Here is a 15,426-nt window from a genome sequence, read left to right on the forward strand (position 1 = left end):
GTGTTGTTCTTTACCAAATATCTTTAATTGAATTTTTGTTTTTATCAAAGTTATCCATGAATATAAAGACTTGAATAAATATAAAGGCTTATTACAAAAAACAATGGTCCTTGGGCTTCCCTGGTGGTGCAATGGTTAAGAATCCACCTGCCAATGCAGGGGACACAGGTTCGAGCCCCGGCCCGGGAAGATCCCACATGCCGCGGAGCAACGAAGCCCGTGCGCCACAACTACTGAGCCTGCACTCTAGAGCCCGGGAGCCACAACTACTGAGCCCGTGTGCCACAACTACTGAAGCCCACGCGCCTAAAGCCCATGCTCCACAACAAGAGAAGCCACCACAATGAGAAGCCCACGCACCGCAACAAAAAGTAGCCCCCGCTCGCTGCAACTAGAGAAAGCCCGTGTGCAGCAACGAAGACCAACGCAGCCAAAAATAAATAAAATAAATAAATTTATAAAATTTTAAAAAAATTTTTTAAATTTTATAAATTTATAAAAAAAAAAAACAATGGTCCTCCACCCCAACAATTTCCCAACTCCAAGGGGCAAAAATTTTCAACTTTTGTGAATGAATCTTCTGCCATATACCTCCATATCACAATATGCTTTTTCCATTTCTTTTCTCCAGTTTTAGGCACTATTAACTTCCCATTATAGAAGATTAGATTTAGCTCTCCTTCCACTTCACATTTCCATACATGTGCACACTTCCCATCCCCCACTCTTTCCAATATAATTATATAATTCTAATTAGATAAATACTCAAGGTTCATACAGATCCTATTCAGAGCTGACCACGTAACACACTTATTAGAAAGGGTAGGGCAGGCTAACAAACTGATCTCAAAATATTAGCCTGGTGAGTGAATATCCAGGTCATTAGTTAAACCAGTTCTTTTCCAGAGTCATTCTAGGGCTCAGGCTGACAGCAGTTCTGCCATCTTGAGTACAAGGCTTCCAAGGTTGTCCCAGATGTTGGATCCCAGATAGCCAGGAGAGGCGGACACAGAGGAACACATGAAGGACGTCAGGCCCATTTCCAGTCACATTCCACTAGAGAAAAGTCATGAGGTCTCATCAAACTGCAAAGGAGACTGGGGGATTCTGACTAGCAATGAGCACCAAGGAGAGAGCAGACGTGAACAGTTAGCGGTCTTTGCCACATACACCATGATTACTTTTCCTCAAAACAAATTAGTGAAAAAAAAATTGCAACAGACCTTAGAAACAGTCAAGGAATGAAAATATATAAGGGTAAATAAATCAGTTAAGTAAATCTAAAGGAAAGTTAATGAACATTCCCCAAAAAAAGAGAGAAAAATTAAAAGATGATTAATTCATTCAAGAAACACTGTGCTCTATTATGTACCATGCTCTGTGCTAAGTACTAGGAAAAAAAAACAACATATAGACTAAAAATAAATAAATAAAACAAAACAAAATATAGACTAAATGCAATGTAGTATCCTCAAGTGCATCCAGGAACAAAATAAGGACATTAGTGGAAAAACTAATAAAATCCAAATAAAGTCTGCAGTTTACTTAATAGTAACGTACCAGTGTTGGTTTCTCAGTTTTGACAAATGTACCCTGCTAATGTAAGATGTTAACATTAGAGAAAACTGGGTGAGGGAGAACCTCTGTATAATCCTTGCTACTTTTCTATAAATCTAAAATTATTCCCCAAAAAAGTTTATATTAAAAAACTCAGTCATAATGATGAAGGCATTGAACTTCCTCAAAAAATTAAGTATAGAATTACCATATTCAATGTGAATTATATCAAACATTTAGAGAAGAGCTAACACCTGTCCTTCTTAAACTCTTCCAAAAATTGCAGAGGAAGGAATACTCCCAAACTCATTCTACAAGGCCACCATCACCCTGATACCAAAACTAGACAAAGATATCACAAAAAAAGAAAATTACAGACCAATGTCACTCATGAACATAAACACAATAATCCTCAACAAAATACTAGCAAACAGAATCCACAACACATTAAAAGGATCATACACCATGATCAAGTGGGATTTATCCCAGGAATGCAAGGATTCTTCAATATGCACAAATCAATCAATGTGATACACCATATTAACAAATTAACAAATAAAAACCATATGATCATCCCAATAGATGCAGAAAAAACTCTTGACAAAATTCAACACCTATTTATGATAAAAACTCTCCAGAAAATGGGCATAGAGGGAACCTACCTCAACATAATAAAGGTCATATATGACAAACCCATAGCAAACATCATTCTCAATGGTGAAAAACTAAAAGCATTCCCACTAAGATCAGGAACAAGACAAGGATGTCCACTCTCACCACTCTTAATCAACATAGTTTTGGAAGTCTTAGCCATGGCAATCAGAGAAGAAAAACAAATAAAAGGAATACAAACTGGAAAAGAAGTAAAACTGTCACTGTTTGCAGATGACATGATACTATACAGAGAATATTCTAAAGACGCCACCAGAAAACTACTAGAACTAATCAATGAATTTGGTAAGGTTGCAGGATACAAAACTGATGCACAGAAATCTCTTGCATTCCTATACACTAACAACGAAAAGATCAGAAAGAGAAATTAAGGAAACAATCCCATTTACCACTGCAACAAAAAGAATAAAATATCTAGGAATAAACCCACCTAAGGAGGCAAAAGACCTGTACTCAGAAAACTATAAACACTGATGAAAGAAATCAAAGATGACACAAACAGGTGGAGAAATATACCATGTTCTTGGATTGGAAGAATCAATATTGTGAAAATGACTGTACTACCCAAAGCAATCTACAGATACAATGCAATCCCCACCAAATTACCAGCAGCATTCTCCACAGAATTAGAACAAAAAAATTTACAATTTGTATGGAAACACAAAAGACCCTGAATAGCCAAAGCAATCTTGAGAAAGAAAAACAGAGCTGGAGGAATCAGGCTCCCTGACTTCAAACTATACTACAAAGCTACAGTAATCAAGACAGTATGGTACTGGCACAGAAACAGAAATATAGATCAATGGTACAGGATAGAAAGCCCAGAGATAAACCCACGCACACATGGGCACCTAATTTATGACAAAGGAGGCAAGAACTTACAATGGAGAAAAGACAGCCTCTTCAATAAGTGGTGCTGGGAAAACTGGACAGCTACATGTAAAAGAATGAAATTAGAACACTCCCTAACACCATACATAAAAATAAACTCAAAATGGATTAAAGACCTAAATGTAAGACCGGACACTATAAAACTCTTAGAGGACAACATAGGAAGAGCATTCTTTGACATAAACCACAGAAAGATCTTTTTTGACCCACCTCCTAATGAAAATAAAAACAAAAATAAACAAATGGGACCTAATTAAACTTAAAGGCTCTTGCACAGCAAAGGAAACCATAAACAAGACAAAAAGACAACCCTCAAAATAGGAGAAAATATTTGCAAATGAAGCAACAGACAAAGGATTAATCTCCAAAATATACAAACGGCTCATGGAGCTCAACATCAAAAAAAACAACCCAATTAAAAAATGAGCGAAAGACCTAAATAGACATTTCACCAAAGAAGACATACGGATGGCCAACAGGCATGTGAAAAGATGCTCAACATCACTTATTATTAGGGAAATGCAAATCAAAACTACAATGAGGTTATCACCTCACACCAGTCAGAATGGCCATCATCAAAAAATATACAAACAGGGCTCCCCTGATGGAGTAGTGGTTAAGAATCCACCTGTCAATGCAGGGGACACATGTTTGAGCCCTAGTCCGGGAAGATCCCACATGCCGTGGAGCAACTAAGCCCGTGTGCCACAACTACTGAGTCTGTGCTCTAGAGCCCACGAGCCATGACTACTGATCCCACGTGCCACAACTATTGAAGCCCACATGCCTAGAGCCCATGCTCCGCAACAAGAGAAACCACTGTGATGAGAAGCCCGCACATCACAAAGAGTAGCCCCCACTCACCGCAACTAGGGAAAGCCCACGCACAGCAACCAAGACCCAATGCAGCCAATAAATAGATAAATAAACTTAAAAATATATATAGATACACAAGCAATAAATGCTGGAGAGGGTGTGGAGAAAAGGGAACCCTCTTGCACTGTTGGTTGGAATGTAAATTGATACAGCCACTGTGGAGAACGGTATGGAGGTTCCTTAAAAACCTAAAAACAGAACTACCATATGACTCAGCAATCCCACTACTGGGTATATACCCTGAAAAAAAACATAATTCAAAAGGACACATGTACCCCAATGTTCATTGCAGCACTATTTACAATAGCCAGGACATGGAAACAACCTAAATGTCCAACGACAGATGAATGGATAAAGAAGATGTGGTACATATATATAAAGGAATATTACTCAGCCATAAAAAGGAATAAAACTGGGTCATTTATAGAGATATGGATGGACCTAGAGTGTGTCATACAGAGTGAAGTAAGCCAGAAAGAAAAAAACATATATCATATATTAATGCATATATGTGGAATCTAGAAAAATGGTACAGATGAACCTATTTGCAGGGCAGGAATAGAGACGAAGAAATAGAGAACGGACATGTGGACACAGCGTGGGAAGGGGAGGGTGGGACGAATTGGGAGCTTAGGATTGACATATATACACTACCATAGGTAAAATAGCTAGCTAGTGGGAACATCCTATGAAGCACAGGAAGCTCAGCTCGTGCTCTGTGATGACCTAGATGGGTGGGATGGGGGGGGGGGGGAGGTCCAAGAGGGAGGGGATATAGGTATACATATAGCTGATTCACTTCATTGTATAGCAGAAACTAACACAACGTTGTAAAGCAATTATACTCCAATTAAAAAAAAAAAACTACAACAGAAAAAAATTTAAAACTTAGTCAGAATGATGCAGCCATTGCAGTTCCTCGAAAAATTGAATACAGAATTACCATATGATCCAGCAATTCTACTTCTAGATATATACTCAAAAGAACTGAAAGCAGAGACTCGAAGAGATGTTTGTACATCCATGTTGATAGCAGCATTATTCACAATAGCCAAAGGTAGAAACAACCCAAATGTCCATCAACAGATGAATGGATACACAAAAAATGTGGTATATACATATAATGGAATATTTTTCAGCCTTAAAAAGAAAGGAAATTCTAACACATGGTACAACAGAGATGAACCTTGAAGACATTAGGCTAAGTGAAATAAGCCAGTTCCACAAACACAAATATTTTGTATGATTTCACTTATGTGGGGTATCTGCAGTAGTCAAATTCACAGAGACAGAAACAGGATGGTGTGCCAGGGACTAGGGCAAGAGGAGAATGATAAATTAGCATTTTATAGGTACAGAGTTTCAGCTTGGAGAGATGAAAACTCTGGAGATGGATGGTAGTGATGACTGCACAACAATGTGAACATACTTAGTGCCAAAGAACTGTACACTTAACAATGGTTAAAACAGTACATTTTATATTATACGTACTTTACTATAATTTTTTAAAATACAGTCAAATAAATACAGTGATACAGGTTTGACTAGCACTTCTATCACCAGAAAAAGATCTAAAAAATTCTAACTTCCCTGAGACTATGACATCTAAAATGAGTTCTAAACAAGACAGTCATAGTAGGGAAAGAAATGGAGGGGAGGGACAGTGAATAAAGGCAGAGGTACAGAAATCGTGGCAGTCTAGAACAGGGGTCAGCAAACTACAACCCCATAGGCCATGTCCTGCCATCTTTTTTTATATAGCCCACAAACTAAGAATGCTTTTTACATTCTTTAACGGTTGAAAAAAAATTAATGAAATTTTATGACATGCAAAAATTACATGAAATTCAAATTTTAGTGTCCATAAAGTTTCCCTGCACACAGCCATGATCATTCATTTACCTACTGTCGATAGCTGCCTTCATGCTACCACAGCACAGGTGAGTAGTTGTTGACAAAAACAGTAAGGCCCACAAAGCTTAAAATATTTATTATCTGGCCCTTTACAGGAAAAGTCTACCAACCCCTGGTCTAGAGGCCTGCAAGTAGTACATGTAGTATGGATAGAACAAAGATGTGTACGAGGCAGACACATGGTAAATGAGATAAGCTGTAAGGTAGAGGGCTGTATGTACTAGGCTAAAGAATCTGCACTTGTCTCAACTTGATTCCATTTATTATGAGAAGCTACCAAAGAATTTTATTGAGAGTAATCTGATTTGATCCACCTTACGTAAAGACAATTATCTACTCATTTCTAAAGGTAGCTGAACTATTCATTTTATTTATTAAAAAACAAAACTTGCTAATAAAAAAAAAAGCCTAGAAGCATACCAATAAGGTTAACAGTGGGAGTTAGCATATTTTTATTTCTTCTTTGTGCTTATCTATGTTTTTCATATTTTCTCAAATGAGAAGAAAACTGCTTTTATAATCCAAATCCCCAAATAAGTGCTTTTAAACTCATATTCATACACACACACAATTTCTTCTCTAGGTTCTCTACTCTTCTACCCTCCCCCCAGCGCCCAACCCCTGCAGCCTCAGGTAGGAGAAAATATGTCTAAGAAAACCTACACACAGCAAAACTATAAAAGGATGCCTCTGTCACACTTATAAAGACTAAATGGCATTCCACCTTTTCAAATTACCTATTTGCTTTACAGACGTGAAGGAATAAAATGTTGGAAAGCAATGTACTTGCAGGGCACTCTTTTCCTATACAGGGCTTTCATCACATCAAAGAGTCAAATCAGGGATTCCCTGGTGGTCCAGTGGCTAAGATTCCATGTTCCCAATGCAGGGGGCCCAGGTTCCATCCCTGGTCAGGGAACTAGATCCCACACGCCGCAACTAAGATACAGCACAGCCCAATAAATAAATTAAAAAAAAAAAAAAAGATTTACTAACTTGAAAAAATATATATTTTTTAAGAGTCAAATCAATAGTATCTTTTTGAAACTAAAAATATTAAAGGACAAGAGAGAATGCAGAGCTTGCAAGTCAGGTCAAAATGTTGAAAATTGATGCAAGATAAGACTGCATATAGCTCTGAGAATATAATTACGGGCTTAAGAAATGCAAAGTCTTTGATTTACACCACAGTACTTTGCATTTACTGATATACTGCTTGTTAAGATTAAATTCCTTTTTAATGTTATGTTTCAGTTCCTTGACTAAACTGTCAGGGATTCGTGTGCAGGGAACCATGACTTTTACTTCTTTTGTGTGTCCCCCACAGCACCTCATACAGTGCCCATATATGGTGGGTGCTCAATACATGCTTACAATTGAATGACAAAATAATTAACCCTACTTGAGCTCACAGACTGAAACCCTCACACCTACAATACACACCATTAAGCCTCTCTCTATGCAACAGTTAAAAGGACATTTCTGGGGTGAGTACTGCTGATTCTACTGGATTTATTACATTAGGCTTCTCCTCTAGCAAAGAGCTCAAAGAACACGTGTAATGTTAAAATAGAATTCCTGACTACTGAGAAGGTGGGTGGGAAAGTGGGCAAATGGAGGAAAAATCTATTATAATAGTTTGCCTCCAAAGAATAAGCATTATTCAACTCTAAAGATTAAACCATTCCTAAAATGTCTCTGAACTAAGACTCCTAACTGACATCATTTCATTAAACTTTGTACTGGCTAAATTCCATCACAATAAATATCATTAAAACCAACAACTCATAAAACCATAAAAAAAAAATCTAAATATCTCAGCTAATGATCCATATGATTGTGTATTATAACATCTAGTATTACAAGGTCTAGTTTTAGTTATTTACTCTCTTTTGCCAAAACAAAACTTCTAAACTTTTTCAAAGCATTAGATTGGGCATGCCAAGCACTGGGGAAACAAAGGAATCAAAATCAACCGACTTGGGGCTTCCCTGGTGGCGCAGTGGTTAAGAATCCGCGTGCCAATGCAGGGGACATGGGTTCGAGCCCTGGTCCAGGAAGATCCCAAATGTCGTGGAGCGACTAAGCCCGTGCGCCACAACTACTGAGACTGAGCTCTAAAGCCCGCGAGCCACAACTACTGAGCCCACGAGCCACAACTACTGAAGCCCGCGCACCTAGAACCCGTGCTCCACAACAAGAGAAGCCACCGCAATGAGAAGCCCGCGCACCGCAACGAAGAATAACTCCCGCTCGCCGCAACTAAAGAAAGCCCGCGCACAGCAATGAAGACCCAACGCAGCCAAAAATAAATAAATTTAAAAAATAAATAAATGTCTTTCAAAGTTTAAAAAAAAAAAATCAACCAACTTTATATTCTGCTATAAATTAAAGTACCAACAACAAAGCTGAGGAAGTACTGTGCACTGAAGAGCCAACTTCTATCTGTGGAAATCTTGGGAAATTATATAACAAATTTAAGCTAGACATTGAAGACTGAGGGAGTTTGAGGCAACAAGCAGGAAGAGGGGTAGAAAAGAGAATTCTAGGCAAATAGAGGGCTATACACATGCAGAACATGTTGGGCATGACAGGAATGATAAAGAGGAAAGAGGATAAAGAGAGAAAGGTAGGGTAGAGTTCAACAATGATAGGTCTGGTATGCTAAACTATGAAATTTGGAGTTTATGCCCCCAGGTAATGTAGAGAAAGTAGAAATCTTCAAATAGGACAGACACAAAAACCTGAAGAATCAGTTTATGTAGCAGGAAGAGCCTAAGGTACATTACAACCATCTCAAAGGCTTTATTTAATATAACACCATATAGACACAGTAAATACTGTGCTGATGCAGATACAAAAGAAATCTAAGTGTGACTTATTCCTCTGTCCATGCTTTCAGCTTAGTCTCAGGGCTCAGTCACCAGCCCTCTTCTCACCAGACCCAGGTTCTTAAACACCATCTATGTATTGATGACATCCCAAATGTATATTCACAGCCATGACTTTGACTCCGGGCTCCAGACTGAACAATCAACTATCTATTCCTGGATAACCAGTGAGCATCTCAAATTCAACGTATCCAACTAAACTGCTCATTTTAAACCCCAAACTAGCTCCTTCCAGTTTTCCATCTCTCTACCTGGCACTAGTTGCTCTAGCTAAAAACCTTGCAATAATCTTTGATCCCTCTCTTTCTTTCACCTCTCACAACTAATCTATCAGCAAATTCTATTGGTTCTACCTTCCACATATACCCTGAATCCAACCCCTTCTCACTGTCTCCATCACTGCCTCCCTGACCCAAAGCCACCATACTTCACCATACCATTCCAATGACTTCCTGAATGGTCTCCTGCTGCCCCTCTTTCCTCTACAGTAGTCAAAGTAATCTTTTTAAAACATAAATTAGATTGTATAATTTTTCTTCATAAAACTGTCCAATGAATCCCACCACGCTTAGAATAAAATTCAAAGCCCTTCTGGTCTACAAGGCTCTATACCATCTGAGACCCACCAGCTTCCCAGTGTCATTTCCTGCTACCCTACCCTACCACAGCCACCACCACCAATTAACACTGCAGCTGTCTCCAAACTCTAGCACACTAGCCTTCCTGCACTTCCTTGAAAAATCCCAAACTGATTCTTGCCCCAGAGTCTTTGCATTAGTATTCCCGCTGCTTGAAATGCTCCACATGTTAGCATGGCTTGCTCCTTATCATTCAGGTCTCTTTATCCTCAAATGTTACCTCAGAAAATCCTTACCTCGTGACCTATGTAAAAGAACTACCAAGCCTACCACCACCACTCTCTATCCGGTAGAACTATTTTATTCACAGCACTTTGATAATATCTGAAATCATATTATTTATTACCTTATTGTCTATCTACTAGACTATAAATTCCCATTATAAATAAGACATTGTCTTATTCACTGCTCAATCCCTACACCTGGTATAAATATACAGTAGGGCTCATTAATTATTTGTTGTTGAATGAATGAATTTACCTAATAGGCCTAACCTATCTTATTTATATTTTCATCCTGTTATGCATAATTCATGGTTACCAGGCTGTTCTTCCTAAAACAGTTTAAAGACTGTTAAAACAAGCTATAGTGTACTAATGCCTTTAATTCCTTTTTATAATTAGCCCTTCCAGCAATTTGGCCAGTTATTTTTTCTTTGACTATAACTTCTACTATCGTCTTTCTATATTATTAGCTTATCAATGTACTGTTTACTATAAATGCTATTGATAAAGATGGACAGACATGCCCAGAGTATTATAACAAATACTTTTTGTTATACCAAAAACAAGTAACAGATTATTTTAAAAAACAGAAATTACAGGGCTTCCCTGGTGGCGCAGTGGTTGAGAATCTGCCTGCCAATGCAGGGGACACGGGTTCGAGCCCTGGTCCTGGAGGATCCCACATGCCGCGGAGCGGCTGGACCCGTGAGCCACAACTACTGAGCCTGCGCGTCTGGAGCCTGTGCTCCGCAACAAGAGAGGCCGCGACAGTGAGAGGCCCGCGCACCGCGATGAGGAGTGGCCCCCGCTCGCCGCAACTAGAGAAAGCCCTCGCACAGAAACGAAGACCCAACACAGCCATAAATAAATAAATTTAAAAAATAAAATTAAAAAAAAACAGAAATTACAGAAAAGCAAACATTTAAAAACCAAATTCACAGGCAGGTGATCAAGGTAAACATCAAGAGTGACAAGTCATGTTGATAGTATGTACTCTAACTCCAGTCTAATAATGAAAAAAACATCAAATCCCAACTCAGGGACATCTGACCAGTACTCCTCAAAATTATCAAGGTCATCAAAAACAAAAGTCTAAGAAACTATCATAGCCAAGAGGATCCTAAGAGGGCATGATTACTAAAAGTGTTGTGGTTGTGTAACGGAAGGTTCTGAGAGGCAAGAGCTTCATATGAACTCTCTGGAGATGCCTTGGAAGATCAGGCAGCCAGCTTTGTTCGCGAAGCTATGGCCATCTGGGTCACACATGCATTATGTTTGTTTTCACTCTTTCCCTACCTCACTTCCTTTTTCCCCTGACACCGTCTTCCTTGTAATATCACCCACCAACAAAGCACTAGTACATTTTTTAAAAAGTATTGTGGTATCCTAGATGGTATTCTGGAATAGAAAAAGGGTATTAGATAAAAACTAAAGAAATCTGATTAAATTATGTGCTTTAGTTCATAATCATGTATCTTGCTTCATTAATTACAACACATATACCGTACTAACATAACATGTTAATAATAGGGAAAACTAGGTGCTGGGTATTTGGAAACTCTCTATACTGTCTTTGCAATTTTTCTATAAATCTAAAACTGTTCCAAAAAATAACAAGTTTTTTTTTTATTAAATTCATCCAAAAATCCTACCATTCAAGTAAAATCACCATTAGTTTATGTTTGATATATACCATTTTAGATTTCTATGTAAACGGACACGTAGAGGTATATTGCTACAAAAATGTGATCACACTGCACATCATTTTATAACCTGCTTTTTACACTTAACAATATATATAATGTGCTTTCCAAGTCATTACTAGAAATCTCTATCATTGTCTACTAGCTACAAGGTATTACCCTCTATGAAGGAATCCTATTTATTTAACCAATCCACCATTATTTAACATTTAAGTTTTTCCAGTTTTTTGCTACTATAAAAAAATACTACAGGGACTTCCCTGGTGGCCCAGTGGTTAAGACTCCACGCTCCCAATGCAGGGGGCATTGATCCATCCCTGGTCAGGGAACTAAGATCCCGTATGCCACACGGCGCAGCCAAAAAAAAAGAATTAAGACAACTCTTAATGAACATTTTTGCAAACTTACCAATTAGTGCCTTAATAAAGAAGAGGAGGGCTTCCCTGGTGGCGCAGTGGTTGAGAGTCTGCCTGCCAATGCAGGGAACACGGGTTCGAGCCCTGGTCTGGGAAGATCCCACATGCCACGGAGCAACTAGGCCCGTGAGGCACAACTACTGAGCCTGCGCGTCTGGAGCCTGTGCTCCGCAACAAGAGAGGCCGCGATAGTGAGGGACCCGCGCATCGCGATGAAGAGTGGCCCCCGCTTGCCGCAACTAGAAAAAGCCCTCACACAGAAACAAAGACCCAACACAGCCAAAAATAAATAATAAATAAAATTTAAAAAAAGAGGAGCAGCTGAGTGAAAGGACATACAGGTCATTAATGCTTTCAATAAGTATAGTCAAAATGTTCTCCAGAAAGGATGTTCAAATGTAAATATCCACCAACAGCAGTGTATGAATGTGCCAATTTCCCCACTCCTATGCCAATACTAGATATTAATATTTTAACACATGTATGCTCATCTGCTGGGGGGGGGGTTGTTTTGTGGTATTTGCTTATAAGTGGAAAATAATGTATTTTTATCTTTATTAGTTATTTTTATTTCTCTATGCGTGTGATCTACCTATTCAGGTCTTTTGACGATCTACTAGATACTAACGTCATTAACCTTCTGGGTCCAACGCATGGTGCAAATTTTTTTTCCCACATTTTGCCTGGCTTTACTTATCATTGGACCCCCTACACCTGAAAAACTGCATGTCACATCGTACACAGTCAATAAATATGTGAAGTGAATACAAAATGAGTAAATTTGTCTTTTAACTTGATGGTGTTGTTGCCAACTAGGGGTTGTTTTATGTAATAATTCTATCAATCTGCCTTTGCAATCATGCTTAGAACAGCTCATACTATGCCAAGATTAGAAAACTGTTCACCCATTTTTTTTTTGGAAGCATAATTTTGACTTCATATTTTATATTTAATTCACCCAGATTTTATTTTATTTACATTTTAAGGTAGGATTCCATTTTATTTTTTTCAAATGATTAGCCAATTATTCCAACACAATTTCAAAATTCTTTCTCAACATGAAATGCCACCTGTATAATACTAAATAGTCTTATATATTTCTAGATTTATTATTCTGTCCCACTGCTCTGTCTATTCCAGAGTTACCACTTATTGTATTATCATAGCTTTATTTGTATATTCACTAGTACAAGTCCCCCCCCTTAACTTTCATCTTTCAAAAATTTTTGTACTTTATAAGTTCATTCTTCCAAATGAAATTTAGAATCATTATGTCAAGTTTTCAAAAGGAATACTGGTTGGAATTATGTAAATTATCAGTCATATGACCTTGTGCACGTTACTTAATCTCTCTGTTGCTGTTTCCTTCATTGGTAAAATGGAGATAATAGTACTTAACACAGGTTTGTTACAAGAACTAAATGAATTATGACATATAAAGTACTATGCTAGAAAGATGTTAACTATTATTATAATTGTTTAAAAGTGATAACTATTATTATCATGATTGCTCAATAAATGTTTTCCAGATTGTACTCCCACAAAATTCAAAGGCTCTTTAAGATACATCAAAGGGTACTATAAAGCATAAGCAATGATATGAAAAATACATAATTTATGCCTGCTTCATTTCACTAAGGCCTTGACCCTTGGTAAAATGAAGAGCTCAAACTGGAAGCTGAGAACTATGAAAAACACCAAAGGCTGGTAGCAGGAAGCCTCAAAAAATTGGCCCGCCATGTTCAGAAGACGACTTCTAGTTAGCATTATGGGACATGAGCATGTGCCCTCTAACTCCTTTTATTTCCCCATCTCCACAGTTATGACAATACTACTTATCTCTTGATTTCTTTCCAGGAAAACACATAGGGACTAGACGTCTAAAAGATAGAATACTTTCCAAATGAGATAATGCGCAGGTACAGAGTATAAATCCTACTGCTAAATATGGACAGACATGCCCAGAACATTATAACAAGTTACCTCCATCAAGTTTCCTGTAATGATGGAGGAAGGGGGGTTGTTGTGGGTTTTCTCCTGTGGGGAGACCGGCTTGTCTCATAATGATTGTTAATGACCTGTTCGTTTTTAATTATTTCGCTATCAGCATGACATTGGGATGAAGTACAGGTCATACACCTTTTAAGGGCTTCAAAAAAAAAAAAAAAACCTCCTATATAGAGCTAAAATACGAGAAAATAGAGGCCAAGAGTGGCAACATGACTTGCTAATTGCATACGTAGCCAAAGGCCTACACCCGAGGTCTACTCATTCCCAGAACCCTGCTCATTCCACCACACCACACAGCTTCTCACCGACGCTTGCCACGCTTCGAGGTGGGAGGAGTAAAAGCAGCCAGTCCGGCCAAAGCAAAGGCGCTGGAAAACCGAGGACGGCGCAGCCGAGAGCACATGACTGGCCACTCCTCTCCCCTCCCACCCTCCACCCTCCCCCTTCCCCCCTCCCCCCTTCCCCCATCCCCGCGCCAGCAGCACGCGCTGCCAACCTCGTCATGTGACCTTCACGCGGCCCCAGCGCTCCCCCTGCTAGGCGACTCTTTCCAGCAGCCATTTTGCCGAGAACTTGTCGTCCGTGCTCACAGTGGAGCAGGACGCCACGAAAACCCGCAGCCAGACTTTACAGGCCGCACACGCGCTTCGAAAGAGTACTGGGACCTGCAGGGCAGAGCCGAACCTCACTGAACACGTCGCACCCCGGGGCGCCGGGGAAAGCTGTGGGTGCGCCTCGGAGTGCGATTGGCTGTGGCGTCCACGTGACGCCATCGCCCCCCCACCCTCTCCTTCCCCCCCACCCACAAAAACAACCAGACAGACTCTTAACACCTCGCGCCAAGTACGCGCCGCTGGGCGCGTGGGGACAGACGGGGCGCGTGGCAACCAAGGCGCCTGCGCGTACCTGCCAGAGCCGACCGGAGCGAGCCCACGCGCCGCTCCGCTCACGGGTCCGGGAATCCTCGCGCTGCTGGACCACCGGGCTAGTCATTGGCGGCCAGGTTTGGTCATGTGATCGGCTCAGGCCCGCCCCTAACCGCTAATCACCTGGCACCGTGCTCGAAGCGGCGCCGAAAATCGTTCGCACGCGGAAAGGGAGGGTAGTTAGAGGACCTCCTTTTCAGCCGTTATGGGCTTACGTTCCTACAGGGGAAACGAGGAAGCGGGGTCTCAAAACTAAGTAAGCTCACACCTACCGCTTTAACTTCGCGTGCCCCTCTAGGAGCCGGGAACCATCGCCCTTGGGCGCTCCCCGATGCACGCCGGGATATGTCTGGCGGCCCTCAGTGTGTTGCAGAGCATGCCGGGAGAGGCACCTCTCCCGATTTCCTGGCTCTCACCTCCCTGGTGTTCCTTTCTTGTCCCGTTGAAAGCCCTGTCCTACGGCTGGGATGGAGGCGGTTCCGGTAATTATGGGAGTGTGACTGGGTGTAACAGGCACTTTGAGTCCCCCTTCCCCCACTCCTTTGATCTGTGTGGTTTTAGGGAAACCGCTTAACTTTTCTTCAAAGAGCATGCATTTAGTAAGTGCCTGCTGAGTGCCTTTTTGAATATTGCAAAAAAAAAAAAAAAAGGGAGGGTCTTTGCCTACAAGCAAACTATCAGAAGTTCGTGGTGGGGGAAAGAATGCTA

The 15,426-nt window shown here is 40.1% G+C and overlaps 1 protein-coding gene across 2 annotated transcripts in view; it reads right to left on the bottom strand.

Moving 5' to 3' along the window:
* The window catches only part of MGA (MAX dimerization protein MGA), a 161,502-nt gene extending 146,381 nt beyond the window's left edge, over positions 1-15,121 (bottom strand). The window contains exon 1 of one of the 2 annotated variants that reach the window (XM_057543993.1): positions 14,991-15,121. The gene's annotated coding sequence lies outside the window, so the exon portion shown is untranslated. Of the gene's footprint in view, positions 1-14,698; positions 14,796-14,990 lie in introns of those variants that run through there. The other variant, XM_057543992.1, reaches the window with a different exon arrangement.
* Between the last annotated feature and the right edge of the window lie 305 nt (positions 15,122-15,426).

Source organism: Balaenoptera acutorostrata, chromosome 3, assembly GCF_949987535.1.
Source record: "Balaenoptera acutorostrata chromosome 3, mBalAcu1.1, whole genome shotgun sequence".
NCBI classification, from domain to species: Eukaryota; Metazoa; Chordata; class Mammalia; order Artiodactyla; family Balaenopteridae; genus Balaenoptera; species Balaenoptera acutorostrata.